We start from the raw sequence: 20,560 nt of genomic DNA on the forward strand, positions 1-20,560 counted from the left end.
TTCCATTTAGTTCCCGTCAGAGAAGAATTGTGACGCCCTATTTCAATCCCCCCACTTATAAAACCAGACGCCGACTGCAGATTCTCTTATGAGAAAAGAATAGCACCAAGCGCATGGATCGCAGTTTCAAGAATAAAAAAGAGAAAAAATAATAATGATGTTATAACAGTTTAGATAATGTTGAGAGATGCATTCACTTTTTACTCCTAAATTTTAAAAAAGCCTTAATTTCTTGTTATCATTATAATGGACACAGCTTGCAAGTTATTTTTTGCATGTATCCAGGCTATTTATTTATATTTAAGAGTTGCCTTCATTTGGGAGAAAAATTATATAGATATATACAATTTTATTAAAGTTAAAAAAATAAGTAGATTTAAAAAAAAGGACAATTACTAAGAACAATAGCTAACAAGTAACCAGTCTGATTGAAATAGGAAAAGTCACTGAACAAAGTGCCACAATAGGTCAGAAAGGGTTTAGAGATATCACAATAGGCGTCAGCTTACAAGGGTGAAATCTCTACTGTACTTAACTGTTCATTACCCAGCAATCTCAGCTGTTTAGGTAGGTATGCAGCCAGGGAGGTAAGTGGATCCTCGCTTTCTTGGATCAGTACATGTCTGTCACTTCGTGGACACCGGAAGTCTGGAAAGATGATGTTTCTTCACGCTCTGTTTGTAGTCAGCTCAGGTGATGTGGACTCAGGAATTCCAGAACAGAATCCCCTAAGGAACAAAACCAAGCGCTGCCTGCTACTTCGTAGATGCCGTGGGCCTAGAGAGGCACTACTTCCACTCAGTCCACTCATTCCAGGTCCAGACTATGCACATTCAGGGCCTGGTGTACAGATGCTTACAAGGTGGATATTCAAATGGGTTTTGCCAAGAATAGATTAAAATACTTAATACCTCATGATATTATCGTGACATATGGTATGTTTAAATCATTTATTATTGCCTCGTTTTTCAATAGTAGTAAGGTTTAATCACCAAACATTAGATACAATAGAGGTTACATGTAACTGTGTTAATATAGAAAAGCATTTAAAGGGGCAGTCCACATGGCACTTAAAATGAATAATCTTTTTTTTAAACATTTAGTATATGCAGCCATTGATTACCTCTATTGAAAACTAATTACCAACACTGCTGATCGATTCGTTCTCCCGTGGTCAATCAACAAAGTTCCTGCCTCCCAGGGTTCACTAAATGGCTGCCTTTCAGTTTCAATCAATCTTTCAGTCAGTGTAACTACTAAGTGTAAATACTAAGGTAACATTATCTATTGTTACAGTTTGCTGCTCAAACTGCTGGGAACATTGGCAACAGATTATGACAAACAGAAAAGTGTTGCAAAGATGTTGCACTGCTGGGGAGGTGTAGAAATCAATGGATGCTTAGTATATGAAAACGTATTAAAAATGGCATTAAGAGATGATTTAAAAAAAAAAAGATATACTGTAGTGAGTATTATCAAATAGTACAGAACGGATTAAAAAAAACACATGTCGGATATTGCATGGATTGTTCCTTTAAATATGAACAGGAATAGTAAGGAACACAGAAAGAGATATATTGACAAGACAAACTATTCCTTCAGTATACATTTCTCTCCGTTACTGCCAGCGATGGGAACCTGGCATCTGTTCTATGAAAAGGATTAATGGCTTGTTTTCATTTTACCTCAGCCCTTTGGTTTGAATTTGAATTTAGTGACAAAACTACATTGTTCTTCCTCTCACCCACTGATCATCTGGATTCTCCTTTTGTTTACAGTTGACCCCTGTGTCCTTATTTCCTACATCCTGCTCGCTGGGAGTATGGGAAGGAAAGAAATTTAATTAAGTTACCTCTATTGACCTGTCAGAGTAGATGTTTAATAGCACGAGTCTCTGGAGTATAATGCAGGTAAATTGGATGTATACAAGCAGATATCTATCCATGCTTCCAGCACATTTTTTTAGCAGCATAATATGGGCAGCCAATCAAGGGAAAGGTTGAGCTTTTTGATATTAAGCTGTGATGGCATTGTCAATTCTTCATTATAACAATGTCGCGGGTGTTACAGTTTCACTGCTCTGACTCTGTTGGGAAGAATTGTAATTGGGCATTGCATTCAGCCATTCAGAAGGCACTTGGGGTCTGATTCCCTCTCAGCCCTGTTTCACAGACTCCTTTTATTTTTGTCAGTGAACAGGAAAGAAGCAGCGCGTGTATGTAAATTACAGTCCTGAGAATGAGCTATTTCATAGACCAGGCCATAAATAGTCTATTCTTTGGGCAGTCTCATTGAATTAACCAAATATCATATCTTTGGAAGCATCCTTGGCGAAGAAAGACGTTCTGTCTACAGCTGTCTTTGCTTGAACAAAGTTACTTTTGTGATCAGTATCACCAATTATCAAGACTACACTTAAGGAGGTAGGAATAACTGAATGTTAGCACTGTGTGCTGTGCTATATTACATTACATTGCCACACTTTATATGTTTGTGATCAGTGGTTGAAGCATGGTGGTACTGGGAGGTACACAGTGACCATTATATTTTATATACAAAGTCATGCTTGGACTACATTTTTATAAGAAAAAAGTAGCGTAAAATAGCAATACCAGATAGCCCCCTTTTCTTTTTTCTTATTTGTACTGTATATGTAATGCATGTGACAACGTATAATTCTACATTCTTACCTAAGATGTGAATCGTTTGGTGCTCTTGTTATAAATCTGTAAAAATCCTGATTCTGTGCCTAACAAAATGTCCGCCTTCTACCTTTGTATTGTAGTCTGTGAAATGCTGTATCTCATATGAAACATTGTATTACTAAGTGTAACACATTATTGTTACCGCTTCCAGAGTAATAGTCTGCTGTTTCTAAAACAGCAAAATATATTTTTGTGATACTTTGTTGCCAAGGGGCAGATCTCTAAAAGTTGTGACAGAGCCTGTTTTAATGGAGTACGTGGATATTACTTTCTAAATGGTTGCTGTAGTAACCAAAGCATGATTAGTACTTTTAAAAAATCATTTAAAATGATATTTGGTGCAAAAGATAATATTGACATTTGTTTGACAAAATAGATGTCCCAGAATCTGCAAAAATATTCTCTACACTCCCAAATTAGAAGGAGTTCTGGCTCTATCGAATTTACAAAAATATTACAGAGCAGCTCAACTAGGGCAACTGATTACTTGGTACGCAAATTCGTCTGACAGGCGGTGAGTAAATCTAGGAAACCTCATTTGCTCTCTAGTTGGAATTAGAGATGTTCGATGGTTTAATAAAAAATCTAGACCAACTGGAATCTGGAAAAAAAACGATAATGTCTTTTGCTAGTATGGGACTCTGGGACTCTCTTAAATCTAGGTTTCAGTTAACCAGCATGAACACTCCCTTCATTTCGATCTAGGTAACCCACAAACAAACCCCTGGATTCTAAAAGGACTCTTAAGAGTCAATGATATTCTTATCCATGGGAAGGTCCCCTCTTTTGCCTCATTTTAACCTAGTACTAACATTTCCTCCTCCAGATCAGGCACTTCATCCAATCTACCTACAAATTAGATCGATCTCATGAACCTACTCCCTTAGATAACTGGTGGTTTCACCAATCCCTTACAGAAGAGATTACTTCCACGTTATACCACAGTTTGGCTCCCATCAAAATTACCCAGGCACCGACAAATATATGACCCCTGGGAGAAGGGCATTAACACTAATTTAGACTTGGATATATGGCAATATATATGGGAGGTAGCATCCAAAAACGTATCATGTGTCGTGATCAAAGAGAATATTTACAAACTAATATATAGATGGCACCTGACTCCTACCAGGTTGCATTCTTTTCTCCCAGGTGTCTGCCCATAGTGTTGGTGTGACTGCGGGAGTATGGGAACTATACTGCATATATTCTGGCCATACCGAAAATTCAACCACTATGGAAGGACGTGCTTTCCTTAATATATAGGATCTTGCAGGTCAATATTCTCCATGATCCACTATACACAATGAAGGTAGAGTTGTGGTGAGCGCAAGGTAGAATATAAAACATATAGAGAATATATATGGAAACACTCAGTTAGTGATGGTGTTCATCTTCAAATGCAATAATAAAACAATGAAATGCGTGTGGGGTGAGAGAGTGAGTGTAATAATATCTATACTCACACGGCCATGTGTGAGACCTCCACATCAAAATGGTTCTTTGTACTCAGATGGTGTCCCCTCTGGATCAGTCCGTGGGTTGACCGGTATCTGAACTGATGGACAGCCTGTGTCCTTGCACAATACACAATATTAGGGAAACCCATAGCTAACCAAAATATAAATGAAGTCAAAATCATCTCACAAATTTTAAATGCCACTAAATACACTATTGCCAAGAGCTGAAACAAACTGCTCCCGTCCCCTCCCCCTCTACAACAAGTAAATAATACAATTTGGCATATAGAATATATGGAAAAACTCTCTGCTTACCTAAATGGCTCCACTTCACAGTTTTCGGTGACTTGGGATCCTTGGTTCTGAAATGCTGGCATATCGCCGTACTTAGATTCAAAATACTCTGGATGCTGTGATGTGTTAAAACTGATGAATAATATATTGTATATATACAAATGTTGTACCCCCACCCCCCACACCTTCCCACTTTGATTTTACGTAATTATATGTATCACCACTCCTTTTTCTGTTGTGTGTATCCTCCCCCTTAATAACCCTGCAAAACAATTAATAAAAATGTAAGTAATAAACAAAAAATAGCATTAGGAGTTAAATCCTAATACTATAGAAATGATTTTTAAAAACAAATATATAGGATTTCACATTTTGCTGCTTTAACTAGAACATATTTCTTCTCATTTCCATAAATAAATATAGTATTAGCCCTTAAATGGTGTAAAATAAAGGTATCCTTCAGGATTGTGATCTTCTAAGATTAAGTAGATCAGAACTACTTTTTAAATAGCACTCTTACCTCTATTTCGTTACCAAAGTATAGTCCATATAATATCTGAAATTAGCTTTCTCTCATATGAGCAACTCTTCCCCAACTCTGTTCAATAGGGAGGTGATGCACACAATGCTTTTTATTAAGGGAAAACTGTAAAAAAAAAAAAAAGATGGCAGGAAATATTAAGTATTTTATTCAATCTGGTGCTTCAGGGGTTTATGTGATTACGGTTGAAACAGCTGTCTGTGGGTGGTTTTCTGGGTATGCACCTTAACCCTGGCTGTGCTCAAAGCTGTGACCATGCAGCAAGCTTAAGCCTATAGGGAACCATGTTAAAAATGGTTATTGAGGCAAAAAGTGACACTGTGTGCTCATTTGCATGTCATTTCCCAGAATCCCTTGCTGCAGTGGAAGTGCTGTATGCTGGGTGATAATGGGGAAAGGCGGGGTTGCAGACCTGCCTAAGACATGCAGATGAGCATACAGCTATATTTGCATATTTGCTTTCCTGTGGAGGGTTTTTGTCACTTTTTTTACTCACCATAACTTAACTCAGTATTACAGTTTCATTTAAAAATACAAAATACAAGAAATTGGGTTTATGACAGGTCAAGACCTTTCTTGTGTCTGTGCTGATATACTAAGAGGGCTTAATTGGAGGGGTATCCCTGATGGCCCAGTTTAAGTGAAATATGTGTTGCATGGGACTGATAGAATCTAGGCATGGTGACATTTGTTTGCCAGAGATGGCATTCAATGACGGCCCTCCTGACATTAAAATAAACAGACTACTTTCAAAGGCATTCTTTGGAGGGTTCTTCAAGGTTCGGGAGGGGCGTGGCTAAGAAGGTATTCCACAAAGAGTGAATGTATTAATAATGAGGATATCATGTGATGACCTATATTCTAAAGAGTAACGTTCAGATATTTGTACTCATTGCAAGGAGACGAAGACAATAAGGCCAAACACTTGCTCCTAGAATGAGCCATAATTACAGTTTTACTGCCAGTGTATGTCCTCTGCTCGGTAAAATAAGGAATAGAGTGAAGCGCAGTTACTTGTGAAGTTACAGTGAATGCTGTAACTTCAACTCAAGTGAATGAAAGTGAATGCATCATTAACTGTCTTGCTTCCAGTCATATGAAATAGGCACCTGTGTCTCCTTTAGAAACTGTAGGGTAGATCCTCAGAAGTCCGTTAAAGATTTATCGATCCGGTACATTGGGTTAGCAGTACGCTATCATAAGGGGTATCCCCAAACTGATTAGCGTTACGATGTCCTCGCGTTCACCTGAAAAATATCCTCCAAGACCTGCAGATAGGGACTGGGAAAGTGAGTCAGCCCTTACACTAAGGGATAGGATGTCTGTTTATTTGTGTGCTTCCTTAAATTGTATTGCTTAAAGCTACGGGCTGAATAAAAGCCATGGTTTATTTTCCCCAAATACTGTATGTCTCCTTGGTTGCACCTCTGCACATGCCTCATACAGGAAGCAAAGAAAAACACCTTAAATGAATATCATTCAAACAATTACCTTCATGTCTAATGGCTGTTAAAAAATGAAACGCACAAACTTAGAGTTTCTCAGGACTAGAGATGGGCACATTATTTTGCAGATTTGGGTCTGCCTCAGATTGGCCAGTTCCTTTGATCTGCAAATTTCCGCAGATCAGTCTCAAAAAGGGCGATTCGTCTTTTCTGTATTTTATTTTTCTATCACAGACAGGTCATTGGGACGGATTAATAATTAGAACCAAAATCGGTAATCCGCGATACTCGAAGGAGGAGGATGAGCGGAGGAGGAGTATAAATAGAGGTGCAGCCTCAAGCTCAAGCCATATGTTGCAGGGTTTAGCTGTGTGGGGGTGTGTTGCTGCTGTGGAAACTATTATACAAGTATGCTATTGTATTATAGTTTAAAAGGCAGAAAATTATTTACCTAATATTGTTTGCATTTCTTTCAGTTAATGGGACTCCGGTCTCTGAGCCTTCATACTGCATTTGTGATTATTATTACTGTGCCTGGTTGTAGTCTATTATTCACTGGAATATATATAGAGAGAGGGGGAGAAGCAGCAGTTGCTATTATTATAAGACCAAGTCTTGCTATTTCTGGGAAAAACTCATCCCAAGGATAAGCTATTAATCTGCCTGTTCCTGAGCATTTTCAGAGTAATTCTGACAGTTTTTGTCAATGACAGGTTGGGTTAACACGCTGTCCATGTATCCAGTGCTGTAATGCAGCTTTATTTTCTATCCTACTGTAGTAATTACTAATTATCTACTCGTACACTACTGGCAAGTGATAAAGGGTGCTGCTTTACTGTTCAGCAGTAAAATAATTAGATTAACATGTCTAATAGTAGAAATACCAGTTAAAATCGTTTGAATAAATATTTGGAAAGTAGACTTAGAGACGGGGAAGAAGAGATGGACGTCATTTTGGTGGAGGTTGTTATGGTGGTGGCGGCATTGTTGGCAAATCAGTTAAAAGTGGTGCTTTTGGTACGGGTGACGATCCAGTAGTATTCAAATTCATCATCATAATAACAGTCACAGCACAAATAAGCAGAAGGACACTAGTGAGACTGTCAATGAATCACACTCACCACAATTTCACGGCACAAAGCCCTCATCCCCTTCCCCCCTCCCCCCTCTGTCTAGTAGACAACAATGAAATTCCAGTTAAGAAGAGACATAAAAAAGGTACTGAAAGAGAAAGTTCAAGTCAGCCGGTGATGTCTCTATCACTAGCTAGTACTTCTGAAACTAAGATGGATAATGTGTTGAAGCATAATATTGAAAATATTAATAAACCTGTCAGTTGTACTGGAAAAAAACATGGCCCACTAATACTACCACTGACACCAAATCCCTGATCTAGCTCAATCAGTCTATAACGAGATAGACCAATTCTTTAAATTAAATAAGGTTTCCGTTAACTCCCATTCGACACTATGGGAGGCACACAAAGCAACTATACGAGGTACCCTGATTAGTATTGCAGCCCATCGTAAAAGAGAAAGAAACTAAAAGATCCTACTCCTACAAACCAAATTATAGGATCTTTCAAACAAATACAAACAAAGTACCAACCCAGAAATCCTCCAACAAATGAAGGATGTCATTATAGAGTTAGACATTTATTGCTATCCACCCAGGCTGATAATTCCTTGAATTGGTCGAAGAGACAGTTTTTTGAGGAATCAAACAATGCCATGCTATCGAATAAACAGAGAAATAAAGGCCTAAACTGTAACATTCAAGCCATCAGGTTAAAATCAGGCGCATCCACGGCCAACTCAAAATTAATAGTTGAAGAATGTAAACGATTCAACGAAGATCTATACAAGGGAGAGAAAGTGGCACATAAAATTAACACAAAAAGAGCTATGAGGAATTTACTAATTAGCTCAGGCCTACCAAGACTGAGTGGGGGGGGGAGCGAGATGCACTAGGGAAGGACTTCACACTAGAAGAATTTACCCAAGTGATTAAAAACCTGAAACCCTCAAAAGCCCCGGGTCCAGGTGGTTTTTCAAATTTATACTACATGTAGCCAGGTCACCTGATGGCTACTATTCTGCCCCTGTACTGGCAGTAAGCCCTGGACCAATCAGGTTGCCAGTAGTTGATATGGGGTTTTCCCCCTCCGAGGAGCTGCACTTGAGTGACAGCGGGAGGTGGTGACATCCGGCCATGGCATGACCAATCATGAGACAAACCTGGTGCATTCCTCCTGGCTGTAATTAAGGGCAGGGCAGCCCCAAATTCAGGAGTGCCTCTACCTACTTGAGAGGGGCAGGACACACCGCCAAGAGCCTGATTATTGGGCCTACTCTGGTCCTTTTCCCTTCGGATGAGTGTGTACCATTTCTCTGCCCCTGATAGAGGGTAATGTAAATACAGATATATACAGTGACAGGCAATGCATTTCTTGACAAACTGTAAAAAATTATTTATTTAATTGATTTGTTCGCTAGTGCTTTTATTTCTTGAATTGGTTGGATAGATGTTTATTTAATTGTATTCTTATGTTTTGGAATAACATAATTTTAATTATTTTGCTGTTTTGGTGATAAATACATTTTATTCATGTGTACTATTAGGCTTTTTAGTTCTTTTATTGTTGGGGTGTTTAGGTGTTTGTGTATTTATTTTATTTTTGTGTATTTTTGTCCTTAATGATTTGTATTAGGTTGACCATTGAGTGTTATAGTGGCTTATCATACCCATATTATATGGGTATTATGTACCACTGTGCCAATCAATAGGTAGATGGTGGGTATAGTATGGCCGGGGTACTTGGTTAGGCCTCCTGGTGGGTAGCGGGGGACAAGGGTTACTATAGCGGTTATTATTCGCTAAGGTGATTAAGGGGTATGGGGCAATTAGATTGTATTTTTTTGTCTTGTACTCTTGCTGGCAACAAAAGACTGGAGTATGCTGAAGAGGACGCCCTTCATGATGGCAGGGGTACGTTGAAAGTTTAATTTACTTTATTTATGTTGGCTGGCTAATGTTTATTTTGAATGCGCAAATGAGTCATTATCCATATCTGGATAATAGTTACTTTGCCCATTACAGTACTGTATGTGTTGGAGGGTTGGGGGGAGAGTTGGGGGGGGGGGTTGGGGGTAGAGGAGGTGGGTACAGTAGTAGGGTTGTTGTGTATATTTTTGTTTATTGTGGGTAGAGGGACTGGGTGAAGGGAGTAGTAGTTCCAAGGATGGATGTTTAGGCCTAACAGTTGGGTAGCGGAAGGGATTAACCCCTAATTACCTTAACGGGTTCATGCCGGGGGTCTCCAGAGCTAATATTAATGTGTTTCAGCTCCGGAGACCCCAGGCATCAATCCGACACAGGAAAAATGCATATTTTTTTCTAAGTCCTCTCTCCGCCTTCTCAGCAGCTTCTCCCGCCAACTTTTCCTGGCATGAGGATTTTGGGAGAAACTCACCATTCTAGGGCCTTGATTAGCCTCAATAAACTACTCGAGGCTACTAGAATTGCATGAGATTCAGAACCTGTCGATGAGTGGCTTATCGCCGCTCGCCCGGCGATGTGTTTTGGACGGCAGCAAAAATTGGCGATTCATGCCTTTATAGCCCACTTATCAAGGATTACTGAATTTTATTTTGGCTGAAAAGGCCTCGATAAGTGGGTTATGGAGGCATATAGAATAGGCCCCTTAGTGTTGCATGGACAGGATCAAAATCAGCATGAACATTAGAAACAAAGACCGACACTTAAAGAAAACTTGCAAGCTTTAGGCCACATACATCCTTAAATCATACACCTATTATTGTTAGAGGCATTCCCTACACCATATCTACCCCTACACATCATTTTATATGTTTAGTGATAGATGTTTTACTTTAAAAATACATGCTACGTTTTATATTATAATGGTGTGCAGTCAAAGTGAATTTCTTTTGAGTGACGCACTTTAAAAATACCCTAGAAAATAGCTGAGTAAATGGATGAATGAGTGTCCCTCACCATAATCAGTGCCCTGGACCACCAATATGGCAGATGAGTTGTCAATATAAACAAATACTACCATTGGCGCAGGCCAGTTTATAGCATGTCAGAAATTGATTAACACACATTCCCAGCTAGCTCAAACTCCTGCACCCACCACATCATGAATATATATTTATGTCAAAAAAGAGTGCTACTGGGCGTGGCAAATGTATACAACAAAAGACAGGGGTGCCCAATGCTACATCCAATTGACAAAACATATATGGTAATAAGTACAAAGTTCAAATACTTCAATAATAGTTTGTAGCATGTGCAGATTGGCATCTGCACATCACCTGGCTTGTTCATTTTTTAATAGTTCATCTCCAGCCACCACCAGTCCACCACCATGATATCATCCATCATCATCATCATCATCATCATCATCATCATCATCATCATCATCATCATCATCATCATCATCATCATCATCATCATCATCATCATCATCATCATCATCATCATCATCATCATCATTTTATTGACAATACCAATGGAGAGGGGTAGAGAGAGAGAAACAGTGACATATGTTGGTTGAGATGAAAATGTGTATTTGATCTATTGTGTTGACTTATCCTTGTGCAAAGTGTATAATCTCAATTTATCCTTGTAGTAAGTACATCATCAAGTGCCAAAACAATGTTCCTAAATCATGGTTCCGCTGGGCAAGACAGTTAAACTGTCACAGCTTCTTTAAAAAAAGAAAACAAAGATAAAACCAGCACACATTTACAAAATCAATAATAATAAGATAAAACAACTAAAAAAATTAAATAAATTCAATTAAATACATCATAAACCAAGCAGTTTGCATAAGAATTAGAACTCAATCAACCAGACACTGAAAAGTGACCCAGTGGAATTTCAGATGAGCATATTAACACAAGTCAAGCAAACACAAATGTCAAATGAACAGAAAGAAAGTTAGGAAAAATAAATTCATAAATTAAATATATTTTGAGAGGCCATTGAATATATTAGAGATGGGGAACCTTTTAGCATTAAGTCCAGGCCATGCGAAATGTTCCCCTTTTTGAGTTGTAAAAATAGTAAAAATAGTCCAACTGTGTCAGAGTTTGCAAGGGATTTGCCAAACATTAAGTCAATGTGCATTGCAATTTAATGTAATATTCTAATTCTCTAAAATCGCTAGACTTACTTGCAAAATTCTCTAATACGATAGATGCGCTTAATGCTGAGATTATAAATAGGTTACACACACCATGTTTCAATCACTAGAGATATTTTGCTGAAATTGAGTGAGAGGGCTGAGCGATAGTGAGGACTAAGTGAGTGAGTGCTGAGTGAGAGAGGGAGGGGGCTGATTAAGAGAGGGAGGACTGCGGGAGAGAGGTTGGGAGAGAGGAGCAGAGTGAGTGAAAGAGAGACCAGAGTGAGAGACAGGGCAGAGTGATAGAGAAAAATGATGCGTTGGGGAAAGAGAGCGCAAGAAAAAGTGAGGGTGGGACTGACAAGGTCATCAACAGGGGGGGGGCAAGTTGAGACTAGTCCTGGGCCCTCGGAAACCTTTGGGCGGCCCTGCCTCAAACCCCAGACAATTAATTAAGTTGTGATGCTGCATAGCTAAGGCTTATTTGACAAATAAATAATATCATTTTTTTTTTCTTTAAACACACATTTATCGCAATATTCTTCTTGGACATCCATTAGCATAACTGTAGCATTGCATTTTAGAACTTTACATTTCTCTGTTAATAATAATAGCATGTTCTTGTGTAAGAAACCATATATAGGGCGCACAACAAGAAAGCTTAAATTGCGGTTCGCTGAGCATTTAACTAACATACAAAAGGGTTTCCAGAAACATAACCTCTCAAGGCACTATTCGGAGGTACATAATTGTGATCCTAAGGGAACCATTTGTATAGGTATAGATCAGTTACCAACAAATTGGAGAGCTGGAGATAATATCAATGCCATCTCTAGATTAGAGACCAGGGGCCTCATGCAGTAAGCGTTGATAAGGGAATTATCGCCATTTTATAGGCAAAATTGGGTTTGAGATTCAGTAAGCTCCGATAAGTGCTTGATATCGCCATGTTTCGGAGCCGATTATTTTGTTATGGCCAGTCGGCTGCCGATAAGCCTGTTTTCGCCACTGATCGCCACTTTTTTAAATCGGCTGGATTCAACAAAAAAAAACAGCTTATCGGGGCTGATCGGCACTACGAAATTGAGATGTTATGGCCAATTTCTCCCGCCAACTAAAGTTGGCAGTTTGGAGGGGAGAACGATCGCTAAGGCTGCCGGAACGGCACTTAGAAAAAAAAAATCTTCTGTACATCAATGGAGTCAATGGAGCGGGGACGTATAACAGTATAGTACTGTTTACGTTTCATTGCTCACAATACAAACGTCATTTGCATTACAGTGTGGGGGCATTCCCTGCATTGTGTCACAGCTGACGTGTATTATTTGCATAACATTATACTTTTACATGTTGTCAGCATTTGCGGGTCACATTACTCATCATGTGATGATGTGCCAAGGGAAAATACTATACTCAACTCTTAAAGGAGAACCTCACATCATATCACACATTTTTATGAACTGAGCGACAATTATTTACATGATGTTACACATGTCACACATGTCACACATACACAGTATATTCATGTTCCTTTACATTACACAATGCTTGTAATGTGTCACGCATCTTTAAACGTTCATGTACATCTAAATTCTCATGTTTACATATACTTTTGGGTCCTCCCTATTTTTATGACGTCACTTATTGGACGCTCAATCACATTGCATGTTTACATTGTAACCGTAGCATTACAAGCACTTCAACCTAACTTATACACACATGTACAGTAATTCAGCATTGGGACACCTTGTAAACTCATTCTATAGCAACTATCCTCATTACACAAATGCATGCATATGCACACGACTATTCATTGTTGTCAACATGTCACAATAACATGCCTAATTACACATGTTACACAAAACTTTTCCCACGTCAATCTCAGCCTTTTTGTCTAATTACATGACTGACTGTTGCGTTCACAAGTGTTACATGCATTGCACATGCAACTATTTATTTGCAAGCAATGTTTCTACAAAGGTTCACGTCACATCATTGCCAAATATCATCATTCCCTGCAGAATACACACAACAAATACTTATAACAAGAACTGCACACAGCTTGCCACAGAAGTACTTTATTATGTTAATGTAACACCTTGCATTTTACTATGTCACCTGACATCATCACATACCTATTTAAAGGACGCCCATTACCTGCTCATTCACAGCTACTCATTTCAAAATGTTGAGATTGTTTAGGAGACGGAGGAACATTCTTTTCTATGACATGCTTGATGATGAAGAGAATCATATAGGGCAAGGGAGGGACACACCGAGGGACAGTGACAGGGACAGTCACGCGGATACGACAGGGACAGGGAGAGGGACAGGTAGAGGGACAGGAGATCAGAGGAGAAGACAGAGGAGACAAGTTGTGCCTCGTCCGCGTCTGTACAGGGAGAGAACCCTGTTAGATGGGATGAGTGAGGAGGAGATTGTAAGTCGCTATCGTTTGAGTTCAGCAGCAATCTTATCTCTTTATGAGGAGATAAGGGGAGATTTAGATTTTTTCACAGCCAGAGGTCGTGCAGTCCCTGGGCTTGTTAAAATGCTGTGCTCATTACATTATCTTGCTTCCGCGTCATACCAGACAACTGTGGGCATAGTGGGCGGGGTCTCGCAATCTACATTCTCGCGGGCCTTGACCCAGTTTCTCTATGCACTCAATAGACGCGCTAGGAATTATATTCATTTTCCTACAGAGGCGACAGAGTGGCTGGAAGTCAGGACTGGCTTTTATAATATAGCAGGGATACCATGTGTGCTGGGTGCAATCGATTGCACACATGTTGCTTTGATTGCACCTAGTCAGAGTGAGCATGTGTACCGCAATCGTAAGCACTACCATTCACTCAATGTACAGGTGGTATGTGATGCGACGATGAGGATAATGCATGTGGTACCCAAATTCCCTGGTTCCAGTCACGATTCCTCTATCCTGAGGAACTCTTCAGTCTTCCATGCGTTCGAAGAGGGACATTTTAAACATGGTTGGCTGCTGGGTGAGTACACATTTACATGTTCTAACTCAAAACACATTTTTATTTAGGAATGTTGGCATTGTACAATTTGATCACTAATGTCAGCTTATGTGTGCTCCATTCATTATAGGTGACTCAGGATTCGGAATTAGGCCGTGGCTCTTGACTCCGGTGCTAAACCCTCAAACTGAAGCAGAGGACAGGTACAATGCAGCCCATATATCTACAAGATCTGTTATAGAGAGGACATTTGGCCTACTCAAGACCAGATTTAGGTGTCTGGACAGAACTGGTGGGGCTCTTCTATACAAGCCTCAAAAAGTGTCTGATATTATCCTTGCCTGTTGCATTTTGCACAATGTTGCACTCAGGCACAATGTACAGTCAGACCTAGCTGAGCCTGTGGTAGACGAGCATCCCACCCATGTAGCTGCTGAAAATGAACAAACAGCCAGTGGTGGCCAGACACGCCAGAATCTCATCAATTCATTTTTTTCTTGTAAGTAAAAACATATATGTTCCAAGTTATACTTTTATACTTACATTATGTTATCTTAACAATAATGTTTTTTTATATACCCTTCTGGTAGGACACAGATGAATATGGGTTGCACACCTTTCTTCTCTCTGCTGTGTGCACAAAGGGATGTGGCACCGGTATGTTATTGTTGCACAGGTTATATAATCCCTCTTCAATTGTACTTTAGTTGTGTGTATGTGAATACAACTGGGGTAACAAAGCACTAATATTTTAGCATTGTGTTGTTCCTTATGCTAACACAATACACATATTATGCCCATACTCATTCATGCTTCTAGTATGCTTACATACAATGTTATTGGTGCAGTGTAACATGTACATCCATATGATGTGTACACCAGGCTGATTTACATTTTGAATGTCATGAAATATACATGGTGTTGCACATTTAACACCAAATACACACTTTGCTGTGTTGTTTACGGTACTGAAGATGGCATGTCAATGTTTGCAATTTATATATTGTTCCTTTGCATTATAGGTATATCTCCAGTATGACTGATCATGGTATGTATATTTGCTGACATCTCTCATAAGATGTGCCTACATCAATCTTCCTATAATTATTTGAAGTCAAAACCCAACATATTGGTTTTAACACAAATGTAACATACATGTACTTTCTGTATCATGTATATGCATTTAGCTACTCTTGAGCTTTCATGTGCATTGTATTAGAAAATGATTACTCACATTTCATCACATTTTATGTATGTTTCCTTATAAATTCCATTAATGTAATATAGATGTGTTTGGAGACAAGGGGATAACGGTACTTATTTGTTTACTTACGGGAGCTCATTCATCACGGTTGAAATTGACTGATCATAACACTCCATGCATGAATGCCTGTAATCACAACAATGCGTACTACATCTTATATTTAGCAATGTAGGTGTTTTTTAATGCTAGGAATTAATAGTCAACATTAATTTACATTTGTGACATGTGTATGTATAAGTCACATGTGTGTGGATGTGTCCTACATGTACCAAGTGTAAAACTGTTAACAGAAAACACAATTTTGTTGCAAATGTTACTGTCATTTAGCATTTCTAATTTACCAATATGACAATGTTGGTAATATTTTTGCTATATAAATCACGTCACTTCATCATTATCATGATGATAATTATCAAGTATTCTCACAATTGTAACGTCAATCACGTGCACATTAGCATAGACACACTTTGTAAGACAACTGTTTGTGTCTGTATCAATTTGTGTAGGATCCATGTATAACACTGACAAATGATAACACCAGCTTTATTATGGTAGCTTATATCATCATATTGACTATACTATGTATTTTTAGAACGTTTCATAAACACAGTAAACTATAGTTAGTTAGGTTAATGAAATATACACAGAAACGTACTTCATTACATGATGTTGATGTCATAATCAGAACATCATGCATTGTAGGGGACCACAACATCTGGCCAATAACATTATTTGCTACAGTCCCAAACCATTTTATCAACATACCCATGTAACAAGAGATTTTTAACAAGAAATGGCTAGTTGGTTGTAAGTGTCCTTTACATTGGGAGAAGGAGTGGCTCAGTGAGTAAAGACACACACTGGCACTGAGAGTTTGAAGCAGGGGAGTCTGGTTCAATTCCCGGTGTCGGCTCCTTGTGACCTTGGGCAAGTCACTTTATCTCCCTGTGCCTCAGGCGGCAAAAAATAAATTGTAAGTTCCATGGGCCAGGGACCTCAGCCTGAAAAATGTGTCTGTAAAGCGCTGTGTACAACTAGCAGCGCTATACATGAACATGCTTATATTATAATTATTATTATTATTATTATTGTTACATAGTTTGGACAGTCATACGTTCCATTACACAATAGAATTCACAAATGTGTTAGCAGAGTGGGAATGGTTGTTATATATAAAACACACCATGCCATAAAATGATAGTAGTCATTAAAGAACACTGAATAAAAATTCATGAGGCACTATTTTGCAACATCATTATGTTAATTAAGTGCTTATGCAATATAGGCATAAGGGTATCACATTTTTAATTGTTTGTTAATAAGCGCTGCAAGCAATATAAAATTAGTTCCATATGTAGTATAGTAGTCGGTGCCTCCTCCTCACAATCATCTCATATAAAGGTAGACTCTTCTGAAATCATACATTGATCCGATTGTATCTTCCCTGACATCTCTGAAATACAGCAAACACATGATGGTCAAATATGGCACCTTACTATATATGTATCCGTGACAACGCGTTACACAGCTCTATATGATTGTGTACATACACACGTCACTCACTTATATGTTAGAAGTACAAGTGTACATCAGTATGTAATGTTTATTTAAATTTGTAGCAGGCATAACTATGTATATGAAGTGAACGTTGCCTGTATACTGAAAAATGTGCGCGCACATCTTAGTGTGCGCACGCACTTCACGGTTGGGTCGACTAACTGTTAGCGCATGCGCAAAACAATGCGTACGTTGTGCCTTCAATACATGTTGAAAATACCAGTAAACATAAAATCTTTATTTCAAATACAATGAAGACGAAACTACATTCGTTATAAACGAGTACATCTGTATTATTTGTAAACAGACGTGTTTGGACAGAAAGCACGGCCGATAACACAATGCGCAAATGCAATACGTGTGACGTCATGTTAAGCCAGCGTGAAACGCACGCTAACACTCCTCCCACTCAATTAACATTCGGCTAACGCCCAGTGTACGCCCCCACTGTATGACACACTGCAGTTACCGTAACTATAACAAAACAACACAGCCAATAGGCTTTGAGGCGCGCACGTCGCTTGGGGGCAGGACTTACATCCGTAATCCTTTTTAAGGACGCCTTGGCCCATGACAAGGGTCCCACGTCATACGTGGTGGACCCGGTTTTAAATGTTGTAGATGTTGCATGATAACAAAACAGGTATGTGTTAGAGTTAGGGTAAAATGTTGCTAATATGTTTTAAGGGATAGGAAAGTACGTATATTTATTCCGTCAGCAATGTGTACTACTCTTTCACGTTCTACTATATTGTATTAGGAAACAATGTGTTTGTGATCGCTACATGTTATGCAGTGTGCAATGTTACGCTGTATCCACGCATTGAAAGTGAAAATGGTGGTTACAAAAAACAAAAAAAAGTTTAAACGCAGAGTCAACGCATAACGATTGTTATATTTACCATTCTTCTAGAATTAACTCTTCGTCTGCCTGCAACTGGTCGCTCCAGAAATGCAAGGCTTTTTCATCCACGCTTGACCCACCCGCTGAATCCAGTATGACACACATCTCCTCCATGAAGCGCTCATAGGAATCGCCACTGCTTTCATCAAACAATTGGTCGGGAGGTAGGTTCATTTCTTCGGGTACCCATTCCAATGCATTTTCAGCTGAAAGGCTTGGTACATAATCATAGTACTTTTGTTCTTGTACAATGTGGGTTTCAGGAATGGAGGGTGCAGATATTGCAGCAGGTATCGATTCACACGGAACAGTAGTAGCGGATCCATTGCTATTGGCATTAGGAATAAATATGCCTTTCACAACAATATATGTGCCCTCTTTCAGGGTAAAATGCTTTTCCTTTGCAATCTTCCAGAAACCATAGGTGTGTTCTAGCTTATCCTGCACACGTTCAAAAAAGTCATTAGTTGATAAAGTGAATCTTATTGATGAATTAAAATTCCGCGCATGCCTACGGTCTTGGTAATAAGGATATTTTGCTCAAATCAAATCATAGATTTGGCGTGTGCTCGCTTTGTGTCCGCGACTGTTCAAAATAGCTTCTGAAACCATGTACTTATAACCTAAGAGGGGATTCATATTGTTAACGAATTCATCAGCCATGTCAGAGTAGCACAAAAGATGTGTGCAGTTCTGTGTTCTTTGCTCATCAAAATGATTCTGCTCAATGGCTAACAAATTCCTGTGTTTCGTTTTCAAGGTCAACAAAAGTAACTACTTTTACTCCTTATTTCAAACGCCAATTGGATGTGTCCTTTTAATTGGTTTAACTTTTGTGGTTAGTGATAGGCGAATGTGGGAAAAACATGTATCATTTTTTTATCTCGTTTGTGAAAACATTCCTACACTTTTATTTCAGTAACATTGAGTTTTCTTGAAAAATAACAAAGAGCACTGTGTGAAAATAGTGCTTAGACAGCCATATCAGTAAATACACACACCTGCAAAATGAAATGTTTTTTTCCCACATACATTTCTGTGTGTATTTGAAAGTCTGGTTAACTACCTGTCTGCATGAATTTAAATACGTGTGTATCTATATATATATATATATAAATATATCTCTCTCATAAATATATATATATATATAAAGTGTATATTGTACTATATGTATAGTGTGTGTGTGTGTGTGTGTGTATATGTATATATACATATATAATATATATATATAGTTATTTTTTTTATATTGCAGGAGTACACACAACATATTGATGGCAGTAAGTAGGCCTTGTATGAAACCTATTTAAATGGTGATAAACATGAGTGAATTAAGTAATAAACATTTGTTTGCACCCAATAATGTTAGAGGCTCACACTTAGTATAGTTGTCAAACATTAGGCCTGTATTATTAAAATAGTGTGTTTTCACAAGGAAGCATGAAGTGTATGTTTTTTGTAAATACATCTATACCAGTTTAGATAGTACTATATATACACACACACACACACACACACACACACACACACACACACACACACACACACACACACACACAGTGTCTGTGTGTGTGTGTGTGTGTGTGTGTGTGTGTGTGTGTGTGTGTGTGTGTGTGTGTGTGTGTGTGTGTGTGTGTGTGTGTGTGTGTGTGTGTGTGTGTGTGTGTGTGTGTGTGTGTGTGTGTGTGTGTGTGTGTGTGTGTGTGTGTGTGTGCATATAGTACTATATTAGTATCAATTCAGAGATGTTCTTGAAACAAGAACACATAAATGATTAAAGGACAACATTACAATGGCCACCAAAGGTAAGTAATATTTAACACAAAATCCTGCTGTACACGTACAAGAAAGATGTTTGCAGTTAAATAGGTGCTTTTATAATTGCATGAAAATAATATGCACATGCAATGATTACATCAATTAACACACCCAAATGCAATGTTTTGCTGCAAAGTCAATGGCAGCTTCTCTAAACTTAGCAACTGGCTCCTGGTGGACCATTACTGAACAGACGATTAATACATCAATATTTATAACACTATTCATTAATTAGGAGTGTTAACATTTCCAAAACTTCACGTGTACAAGAACATACTTGAAAGTTTGGAAACAACACAGTCTTCAGCATACATACAATAGTAATTAGATAATCTGAAGTCAACAAAACAAGGCCAAAGACATATTTTGTGAATTATAAAAAAAAAAATTTTTTTCCTTTTGCGAGCGAGTAACAGGCCTGCTTGTTGTCTCTTGAATTTTC

The 20,560-nt window shown here is 38.5% G+C and overlaps 1 protein-coding gene across 2 annotated transcripts in view; it reads left to right on the top strand.

Moving 5' to 3' along the window:
- The window catches only part of LOC142487165 (poly(rC)-binding protein 3-like), an 895,499-nt gene that overhangs the window by 607,664 nt on the left and 267,275 nt on the right, over window positions 1-20,560 (top strand). Inside the window, exon 1 of one of the 2 annotated variants that reach the window (XM_075585957.1) lies at window positions 2,225-2,423. The exons of the other annotated variant lie outside the window; for it this stretch is intronic. The gene's annotated coding sequence lies outside the window, so the exon portion shown is untranslated. Of the gene's footprint in view, window positions 1-2,224; window positions 2,424-20,560 lie in introns of those variants that run through there. 2 annotated transcript variants of the gene reach the window in all.

Source organism: Ascaphus truei, chromosome 2 (genome assembly GCF_040206685.1).
Source record: "Ascaphus truei isolate aAscTru1 chromosome 2, aAscTru1.hap1, whole genome shotgun sequence".
NCBI classification, from domain to species: domain Eukaryota; kingdom Metazoa; phylum Chordata; class Amphibia; order Anura; family Ascaphidae; genus Ascaphus; species Ascaphus truei.